Consider the following 10,715-nt stretch of genomic DNA (forward strand, 5'->3'; position numbering starts at 1 on the left):
TTGGTTAAATTTTGGCACTGGGACTGGCAACAAGTAACATCAGGTGTCAAGAGAGAGCATAATCCCATCAAAAGCTTCAAGAAACATGAAGAAATCTCTGTGTGTAAAACACAAGGCTCAAAATTAATCTTAGATGCCCTGTAATCTTTGGGCCCTCGGCAATGCATTAGAAATATTTATGATTCAAGATTCTGTCATGGAAATCATTCCATAAGGTCAGGAATACTTTAAGAAGTCATTGTCTATTAACACAGTTTGCTGTGCCACAAATGCATTTTGAAGCTCTAGGAGAAGTGATATGTGAACATCATCCAGATTGTCTGGGCCGAAGCTCAATTAAAATGGACTGAGGTGCAGTGGAAATCTGTTCTGTGGAAATTCTTTTTGATAACTATGAATGCTGTATCCTGTGAACTAAGGAGGAGAGGGAACATCAGCGCTCAGTTTAAAAGCCTGCAGCTTGGATGGCATAGAATTTGACAGCCTGCACATAAAATAAAATAATTGTGGCGGTCTCAAGGCAGTTATGGAAAATTCTGCAGAACAGTATTATATTATTAGATATTGATAGAGTTCATGGGTGAGTTGCTCTATTCAGCCAGCGCAGTGTGCATGTAAATCAAATATGTCAGATAAAGAGAAATCCATCTAAATTATGTCAAACTCTATAGCGTCCTTCTTGCTCAGCATGGTAAATGTTAAATTAGGAACGTCTTGCATAGGGGTAGTCTGCATGCATCCTTGGGCAAGATACTAACCCCAAGTTGTTCTCTGATACATCCATTGGAGTATGAATGTGCGTGAGTGGTAGCTAGAAAGCACTTCAAAAGATAGAAACAGTGCTTGTGTAAATGAGTGAATGTGGCATGTTGTTTAGAGCGCTTTGGGTACTCCAGGAGAATAGAGAGCGCTATATAAGAATCAGTCCATTTACCATTTGCATAGCACTCTATGAAAGTACATACAGATCAGCTACATTAAAATCATAAAATCACGATTATCTCAGTATAATGTTCCGCTGGGAAATCTTGGGTGTTCATGTGAATGTCGTTTGGAAATGTACTATCCACGCAAACACTGATGCAGAACAACCACACCCAACAAACTGCAAAAATGGTAAATGGACTGGTTCTTATATAGTGCTTTTCTACTCTACCTGACTACTATTAGATTATTCTGTTATTATATGTTACCTTATATATGTAATCAAAGTAGTTGAATTAGAATACTGCTGTAGATCACATTATACCCTTTAATATAGAGTGTGTGAGCTGTATGTAGTTTAGTTCTCATTATACTTTTGAGTTAACAGAACATATTCACATATTAGTTCATTAGATAAATGTGCATCACTCTGTATCCTTGATCTGCTGGGAATGTGTTACACTGTTTTCTTGACATGCTTAATTGTTGAATCATGAAGAGAAGGTTGTAAGCAGGAGACTCTGTGTCTAAAGACAGGGGAGATAGATAGACCACATTCCACACCCCCACCTTACAGAAAGCAGAGAAACAACTGCCGAGGTCATAACTTAGGCGCTGTAACAGAGAAAAAATGTGATGTTTTGGCTTTTACGACTAGCTGGGGGCCACTAGAGACTATAAAAAGCTGAGCAACCCGTCACCATTTTGAGACATGTGCCTGACCCTCTGGTAGCATCTCTCCCGTCCGGACGTTGTAATGCTCTTATTGTTGAATTGTATGGAAATAAATGATTGTTGATTGAGCATTTATACACCGAGTATTGTCCTTCCTTCAGCCCAAAGATTCAAAGAATTGGGAGATTTCAACAACTTGGTGCCGTGTGACCCGGATCTTTGGTGTGCTGAGGAGGTGTAGATTTGGCCTTTGGTGAGATCGTGGGGCAAAGTGAACAGAAGGCCGGCCTAAAACAGAAAGGTAAGCACAGCCTGTTGTATTATAAATACCAAATGTGCATATTGGGCTTTCCAAATTAATCTGTTCACTGAGTCACATGTATTTTCACAGTAAATTTGTCGGTGTCTGGTTTTTGGCGCAAGATACTAACAACATAAGTTGAGGCTGAATTCCAGTGTGTTAAATAAACTGCTTCTACCGAGAAACTAATAAGACACTACGTTGAGCTAGTTGCAGTAAACTGCTTCTACCGAGAAACTAATAAGATACTACGTTGAGCTAGTTGCAGCCACTTTACCTTCCACATTTAATTTTGTCTAATACTGGCTTCTGTAGCAATAATACGTTAGAATTTCTTCTGAAGACGCGGCCATTAGTCCAGTACATTGAAGTCGAGGTTTGTTTATTTTGTTTATGGTGTCAGTGACGTCCTGGCTTTTGCCGGCTATGAAATAGAAGTTGATTTAAGGAAAAGCAGATGCTGGCTTCACGGTGCAGTTGAACGCTGGCAACGCGAGAGCGAAACACGTCCGTAGGTTTGGTTTATGATACGGCGTGTTCCGGTGGTGCGGCCGTGAAGTGCAGTAGTGGTTGGTGCTAGTTTTAGTACATTGGATAGAGGTTTTGACGGTGGTTTGTGGCGTCAGTCGAGTATAAAGGGCTGCGGTCATAATACAAAGTAAAAATTTAGTACATAGCAACACCTGGTTTATGATGTCAGGTATAACTTCGGGGATGCAAGCATCACTTTTATGATGCGACTTTGCCCTGTGGTGGCGGTCATAAGTGCAGAGAAAGGGGTATCTTGGTCTATGGTGCAGTGTGCTTTAAGAAGATCTAATAGTTGAGCTCAGAGGTTTCTGTGCAAATTTCTGCTGATGAGAGGCGCTCTCTGTGTGTCACACTGATGGTGTAACGCGCTGTGTGTGTAAGGCGCGCTCTGGCCGTGGGTGAGGCGCGCTCTGAGTGTGCTTTTTGTGTGTGTGAAGTCTGAACACAGTGACAGTGACGGTTGATGTGTTTGATTAGGAGGACATTAGAGCAAATACACATTTTAGGATCAAAGGTTGATGCCTAGTGTACCTGTGGAACTTTGCCCTAGGAGTGGCGACCCTCCTGTCCGTGGACGCGTGGCCAGGACCGGCGTCGTCCGGGTGCCGAGGTGGTGACTTGGGGAGGTGAGGGCCCCCGCATAGCTACGGAAATAACACTGGAACGGCCGTGTAATCACGGGTTCACATTTATTCTGGACTAGAACAAGACACATTTTGCGAACAAACGTTGAGTCTAGATTAGTAAAGAAATATAAAAAGGTTGAATTCCTCGTTTCAGTGGTTGAAATTGTTGTGTGCCTGTCCCCTGACGAGTGTGAAATTAAAATAAAGAGGGAATTTGGAGCCACATGGAGATAGACGGGCATAATTGGGTGTATTACTCTGTGGTGTAATAAAAATAAAAAGGAGAGATAGTAAGAGGTGTGCAGTGGAGAATTATGGAGGAGTAGAGAGAGGAATGTGTTGGGAGACTGGCGTACAGTTTACGCTGTCAAGGTGGGCGTGTTGCCTGCTTATCGGTTTAAAAGCGATGAAAATGAAATTAAAATAAATCTCTTAGTGTGTTAATACAGGAAGCTGCGGACCTGGACCAACTGCCCCCACAAGCACAGCGGCCGAAGCAAAATTATAGGTAATGGGAACCACACCCAGCACGAATCAGCAGCTGTGAAAAAGACAGCAGCGAGGAGAGAATTAGAGGAGAAATTAAGAGAAGTTTTAACACATAAAATTGGGGCCAACGGACTTGTGGAGGTTGGGAAGGCGTCCGGAGCATCACAACAAAAAGGTGAAACAAAAACACACAAGCAGAGAAATCTGAGAGAAAGGCTCCTTTTAAGGTAACGCCTAGTTTGAGAAAAGATAAAATTAACCTGCTTTTATACAAATGCACATACACGCAATGAAGAAACAGCTTACACTCATGAACACGTGAAGATTTTCCAGCAAGGTTAAAGAAAAATTAACATACTTAAATGATGAAGTCTATACATTACTGACAAAGAAACCCTCTGGGTTGCAGGACAACAATTTAACTAAAAAAAAAAAAAAGGAACACTGGTCTAACCAACCAGGCAAGACGCAACAAATTTAGTGGTAAAAAGAGTCAAATTGTGACATGTTTTCTGTTGATTGATTAATAAAAGTGATTACTGAATGAAAGAAAATTCCTTTTTTGGGTTTTTAAACATGATCTTAAGAATTTTAATATGTACTTGTGTTGTCCTGTCAACTTGGTGGGTTAGGAGTTGATTATATCGGGAGAGAAAAAACAAAAAAAAAAAAAAGGGGGAGAGAAGGCTGACACAGGGCCTGGTCCCGGTGTGTCTCCCCTCTGAATAACACAGCGAACACAACATCATTTTCCTGTTCGTTTGTTTTTGTTTTGTTTTGTTTTTGTTTTTTCTATACATATTTAATTACAGGCTGCTTTGCCGGCCCTGAAAGCCGAGGCTGACTGGACTCCTGCTCTCCCCCATACGTGACACTGACCAAATGCTGCAACAGCTGGACCCACAACAACGACCTGAGAATGTCAACAGACCTGCAGGAATGTGATCTCATGCAGCCGAGACGGAGAGCACTAAACCTAAGGCCCGTTTCACTACACGGGGGAAAATTCCCAGACTGCGTCAGCTGACAGAGCTGTGACGAGACGCCCGCCAAGCCCGAATGAAAAGTAAGGCCGAGCGAAAGAATGCTGACCTTGATAACTTTGCATTCACACTGTGCAGGACAGTGATGGACCAACACGGATGATCGGGTGGCGAAAAAGGGCGTGACCGAGACAAGAGGAGTAACTGAGGACAGAAGGCACCTCAGAATGGACAAAAACACAGAAGAAGATGCAGGTTTCACCTGCGGTGAACATCGACACTGGAGAAAGGACTGCCCCAATTGGGGTCAGAACCAGGACGGACTGAATTTTGAGCAGCAGCAGCAGCAATGGTCGCAAACAAACTGAAAAGGAGGGGGGCAGGACCCCAGGGCATGCTTCAGGCCGTGGTTTACCCAGAACACCAGAACAGGAAAGTGATGAACACACACACACACACACACACACACACACACACACACACACACACACACACACACACACACACACACACACGGGAATGTTGATTCACTGAGAAGTGATGCACACACATACACATGCACACGCTTGTGCAATGAAGAGTGATCCACATACACACACACACACACACACGCTGATGCAATGAAGAATGCTTTGCTTATGCTGATATGCAAAATGCTGCACACAAACATCCCAATGCATAATTTTTATGAGGAGCCATTGATTACTTAGAATGTGTTATATGTCACCTAGAAGGCATTTATGTAGATTTTAGGAATAAGCTCTAAAACGGTTTGGTTATGAAAACAATGTCTGTGCGTGATGTCTGTTTATGGCTCAAGGCCTTGACTGAATTCTTTGCTGTGCTTCACACAGCCCTGATGAGGAACAGTGGCACAGAGTGAAAATGATGAATTAATAGTGTAAGTTTTAGGTCGGAGTACGGCATTTTCTGTGATTGAGTTTTAATTCAAGGAGGAACAAAAGGTGTTACGGCACCTGAGGTTCTCATTCCCACACAATATTGTCCCGGCAGGAAGCAAAAACGTTCCTGTGAATTTCTGGTTGATTGTTTGGATTTGCTTAGCGCTAGCTTGATTTTATCAGTGAGCTTTGGCTTGTGTTCTTTCTCGTAAGCGAGAGAGGGATAGTTTTATGCTTGGACATGTCTGCAACGGGCCCTAGTTTGTGTTATTTTAGTAGTATTTTGTTGGTTATGTCTGTTTTCGTTTTTGTTACAGTGCACTGGAGAAAAAACATCTGAGAGGTGTGATCCACCGGTGGTGATATGTTGATATTTTGTGAGTTCATGATTTAACAATCAGCTCTTTAAACAAGGCCTGAAAGATTGAAATTTAAAGCGCTATAAAATATTATTACTGTAAACAGTTGCAAAGTGTGCTTCTCCATGATTGTAATTGGCTTGGGAGAAATTCACTTATAGGGAACACTGATCTAAAAGGATTGCACCGAGTCAATCCGGCCCAAAAAACAACAAGGAATTGTTTTCCTTTAAAATGATGACGTCATCTTGCTGGTGATGAAGGCTCGAATAGGTTGCGCGGGAGACTCCATTATCAGCAACATCTGGTATGAATGTGTATGGAGGTATGCATGTGAATGGACTGTGATGGACTGACGACTAAAAGTTTTGACTGACTTGATACTGAGACAATGACTGCACCCACTTTAGGATTAGTAAATGCCAATAAACAATTCATAAACAATTCACCCAGCCGACAAGAGAAGGGTGGATGCTTCGCTTTGTTTTGTTTTGTTTTTTCAGGAGCAGGAGGATAAGAGAGACTGGAGGAGGAGACTCTAGCTTCACATAAGTATGAACTGCAGACTTAACACTGTGGTTGCTGATTTTGAGTTACCAATGTTTGCATTAAGAAAACTGTGCTATATTAGCTGTGTTTTGAGTAAGGTATCATGTTATATTATTGGGAATGCCAAATGCTACAGTGGAGAAGACTTTTGATACCACTCATGACTGGAATATGTTACTATTAACCACAGCAGGCCACTGTAAAAAGTCAATTAAATTTTATAGAGGAAAATCGCCAAAATTGAACAATACCTATGAATGACTGGCCACATTCAGAATAGAGATATGCAAGAATAAACATTGGTCCACATGATTTAGGTTCTCACTTGAAATAGTAAGTTATTAAATGTAGAATATAATCGACAGGGACATTTGATAGGATGTGGTACTGCAAAAGAACAAGAGCAAAGTAAATAAAGAAAATATTGTGTTTAGTTTGGATAAATTCAAATTAAAATGTACCATTACACTCAGAGGATCAATATGGAATAAAACATATGCAAAACTTGTAGGAAGTACATGACTGATAACTGTTCTGTCCTGAGCGTTTGTTTCCAGAGCACCCACTTGACCACACCAACAGTTTCTCGCCACCAAGGAGGGGTACTTGCAAAAAGAATAAAATAAAAATCTGAGTTTAACAAAACATTTTAAATGTAAATATCAAGCTTACCTTTCTTTTTCCATGAAATGTGCTTGTGGGCACGCCAGCCATTTTGAAAAGGTGGGCAAAACAATTGGCAAGGCCACACCCCCACACATGTGATATAATTTTAAAGGTACTGTTGCCCTCTCTAAGAAACATCAGGACTTAGAGGAGTGGCAAGTAGAGTATGCGAGCTACAAGCAAAAACTAAAATGTGTACTACAGTGTGCAAAAATGAAGTACTGGGTCATCAGGGGGTCATGAGGGACATTTATAAAACTAAAAGTCCCACTAACCTTAAAGTGCACTTGAAAAGCTCACACAAGAAGGTTAACCTAGCTTACCTAGAAGACCTCATCAGGGGGAGCACACTCCCCCTCCTTGAAGAGCTCACCCACTCAACCCGCATCCCCAGAAAACAGCTAACCCCAGATAAGGCAGCGTGATGTATCCCGAGACAACAGGACTGGGACATCTAAATAAAGGTGTGAAACAATCGCCTTCAAAAGGTTATCAGTTCACTTCAACCAAAATTAGGACCACTCGGTGCGGCAAGAGTTAATAGTTATTAGTCTCAACACCCAAGGATAACCAGAAGAGCATGACTGATATGATGGAACTGGGATTTTGTTACACTTAATTTTTGCAAAACACAAATAAAACTAAATTGAAACTAAGGATTTTCAGAAAATAAAAACTACACTAAACTAGCAAAGAATTGGTAAAAACTAATTACAACTGGTAAAAATTGAAAATCTGGAGTCGAAACTAAATAAAAATAACAACTAATGGAAATGGCGAAAAGTTTAAAACCCTGGTGCAGAGATTGGCAAATCTGACCAGGAAACGTTATAAAATGGATTGTCAGGATAGTCAGCGTTAAAGCCACTTTTGACAGTCCATACTAGGATGGCACTGGACATCTTCGGGGCAGAAAAGGGTTGGTGTGACCAAGGTGTGGTTTGGCTTGTTGTATGTACATTTCAAAATGTTACAGCTCTGGATGGACCAGTTACCAGATATGATGTCACTAACCTTCTCTTTTAAGTGTCTAGCTCCAATGAATTGACACATGGGAGTGTGTCAAAAAGGGGGAGTTGAGTCCGAACATCAAACAATGGTGTTATGAACATTTTATGACTTTATTTGTGTGTTTAATAATTTAGCTATGGTAAAACTTAAGCTTATAATGTGTTAGACTTAGAAAGGGTTCACTAATTTTTGATTTCTTTTACACACACATAGATTATGATTAGAATAGGTTCTGAACATAATATTTTAAACCAAATTTGAATCATTAGAAGAACAATGGATAACAATATTAGATTATCAAGGCTAGGGAGAGAGGTGTTTTGGTTTTCTGTCTCTTGCAGAGAAAGGAACAGACACCAGACGGGGACCCGGAGATGTGAGGACCCTTCACAGCAGGGACAGATGTAGGGACTGCCGAGACAGCAACTGGGGTCAAGTGTCATGACGTTTGGGCTCCTGGAGAAGATGGATCCCACAAACACAGCAATAACCATGAAGGGGTTGGCGAAAACCAGGAACACCAGACCAACGAGGTTCAAGAGGCTCTTGGCAAAAAGGGGGACACGGCGGTGATCCCAAAACACACAGATCCTTGTTTGAAATCGGGGCAGAATAATCCCCAGAACTGTGCAATGACTAAAGGGTGGTCTAACCCCGGAGGTCGAAGAAAGAAGCTGAGAATCACCCAACTGGAAGACACTGGTAGCTGCAGCAATAAAAATAAAGGTTAAAAGCTCCTTAGACAGAGGTTCTAGTCTAAGTACATTTGAAAGGTATAAGGGGGCATTAAAATGGGAGTGGAAAACTGGAGCACCAAAATAAAGCTGTGGGAGAATTGGGGAGTGATGGGAGAGTCATCTGTAACTGCTGTTATGGTTGTAAATCTAACTTTGCTTGCATCTGAACTGCGTGAACACAGAGGTCATCCCACATATGGTCCACCCGTTAAAGGGGGACAGAGGGCCTCAGGATCAAGAAAACCTGGACCTTGCGACCCTGGAGTGCATGTTGTAAGTGATCTCTTTCAGAGATCAAAAGGGGGAATTATTAGATTATTCTGTTATTATATGTTACCTTATATATGTAATCAAAGTAGTTGAATTAGAATACTGCTGTAGATCACATTATACCCTTTAATATAGAGTGTGTGAGCTGTATGTAGTTTAGTTCTCATTATACTTTTGAGTTAACAGAACATATTCACATATTAGTTCATTAGATAAATGTGCATCACTCTGTATCCTTGATCTGCTGGGAATGTGTTACACTGTTTTCTTGACATGCTTAATTGTTGAATCATGAAGAGAAGGTTGTAAGCAGGAGACTCTGTGTCTAAAGACAGGGGAGATAGACAGACCACATTCCACACCCCCACCTTACAGAAAGCAGAGAAACAACTGCCGAGGTCATAACTTAGGCTACGTTCACACTGCAGGTCTTAATGCTCAATTCCGATTTTTTGATCAAATCCGATTTTTTTTTGTCTGCTCGTTCACACTACAAATAAAATGCGACAGCAAACGCTCTCTAGTGTGAACGCTCAAAGCGGCCCGCATGCGCAAAAGAAGATGTCACACACAACGCGCTCTGTTTAGACCTAGAGCAACAGTATTGTTTGACTGATGGCCCTTAATATAAAGACTTCGGTCTTCACGTTTCCCAATTTTTGCTTTAAGTTATTTTGTTATTTACATAATAATGTAAATAACCTAATAATTATCCTTATTGCCGTTTAAGAGAGGAGCGGTGCTTCAAAGGATAGCTGTAGATTTCTGTCAGAATCTGCAGATTATACAGTACAAATAAAATGTTTACGTTGTCTTCCCAACAGTTTCACTGACATCCACACTGGATGGCCAGGAAGCGTTCGCGATGTCTTCTCGGGCGCTTCTCTGGCGCTGATAATTGGCTTCAGTCTTGTGTCGGTGACGTAAAAGGCGGATTTAATGCGACTTGACCGTTCAAACAGCAGTCGCTTTCTAAAACATCGGATATGTATCGGATTCAGTACCACATACGAAAGTGACCCAGATCGGATTTGAAAATATCGGATTTGCGCCGTTCACACTGTCATAGCATGATCGGATATGGGTCGCATAGGGTCAAAAAATCGGATTTGATGCGCTTTCGCCTGCAGTGTGAACGTAGCCTTAGGCGCTGTAACAGAGAAAAAATGTGATGTTTTGGCTTTTACGACTAGCTGGGGGCCACTAGAGACTATAAAAAGCTGAGCAACCCGTCACCATTTTGAGACATGTGCCTGACCCTCTGGTAGCATCTCTCCCGTCCGGACGTTGTAATGCTCTTATTGTTGAATTGTATGGAAATAAATGATTGTTGATTGAGCATTTATACACCGAGTATTGTCCTTCCTTCAGCCCAAAGATTCAAAGAATTGGGAGAATTCAACACTACTGAAAGAGCTTTTTACAACATATCTCACTCACCCTTTCACATCGATCCATACAAGCAGTGCTTTCTAAAACTAACTTACAGACATTCACACTCTAATGGATTCGTCGGACAGCATCTTGGATCTTGTAGACAACCTGCTCCACCTTCTGAGCTTCTACAGCCACCGCAACAGATTACACAGAATATCTGTGTCAAAACAATTTTAGTGTGTACATATAGACATGCTTTTCATATTCTGGGACTGTTATGTTCCTCATTACTTCGTGCTCAACTCTCAACACAAC

General features: G+C 41.4%; 1 long non-coding RNA gene across 1 annotated transcript; it reads left to right on the plus strand.

The window, feature by feature from the left end:
• The first annotated feature begins 1,737 nt into the window (after window positions 1–1,737).
• On the plus strand, window positions 1,738–6,005 carry LOC146651403 (uncharacterized). The gene is made up of 2 exons (XR_014907884.1): window positions 1,738–1,900; window positions 4,359–6,005. It is a non-coding gene; the product is annotated as an uncharacterized LOC146651403 (long non-coding RNA).
• Window positions 6,006–10,715: the final 4,710 nt, after the last annotated feature.

Source organism: Rhamphochromis longiceps, linkage group LG16 (assembly GCF_057381845.1).
Source record: "Rhamphochromis longiceps isolate RC_006_pf linkage group LG16, R_longiceps_female_GT1.1, whole genome shotgun sequence".
NCBI classification, from domain to species: domain Eukaryota; kingdom Metazoa; phylum Chordata; class Actinopteri; order Cichliformes; family Cichlidae; genus Rhamphochromis; species Rhamphochromis longiceps.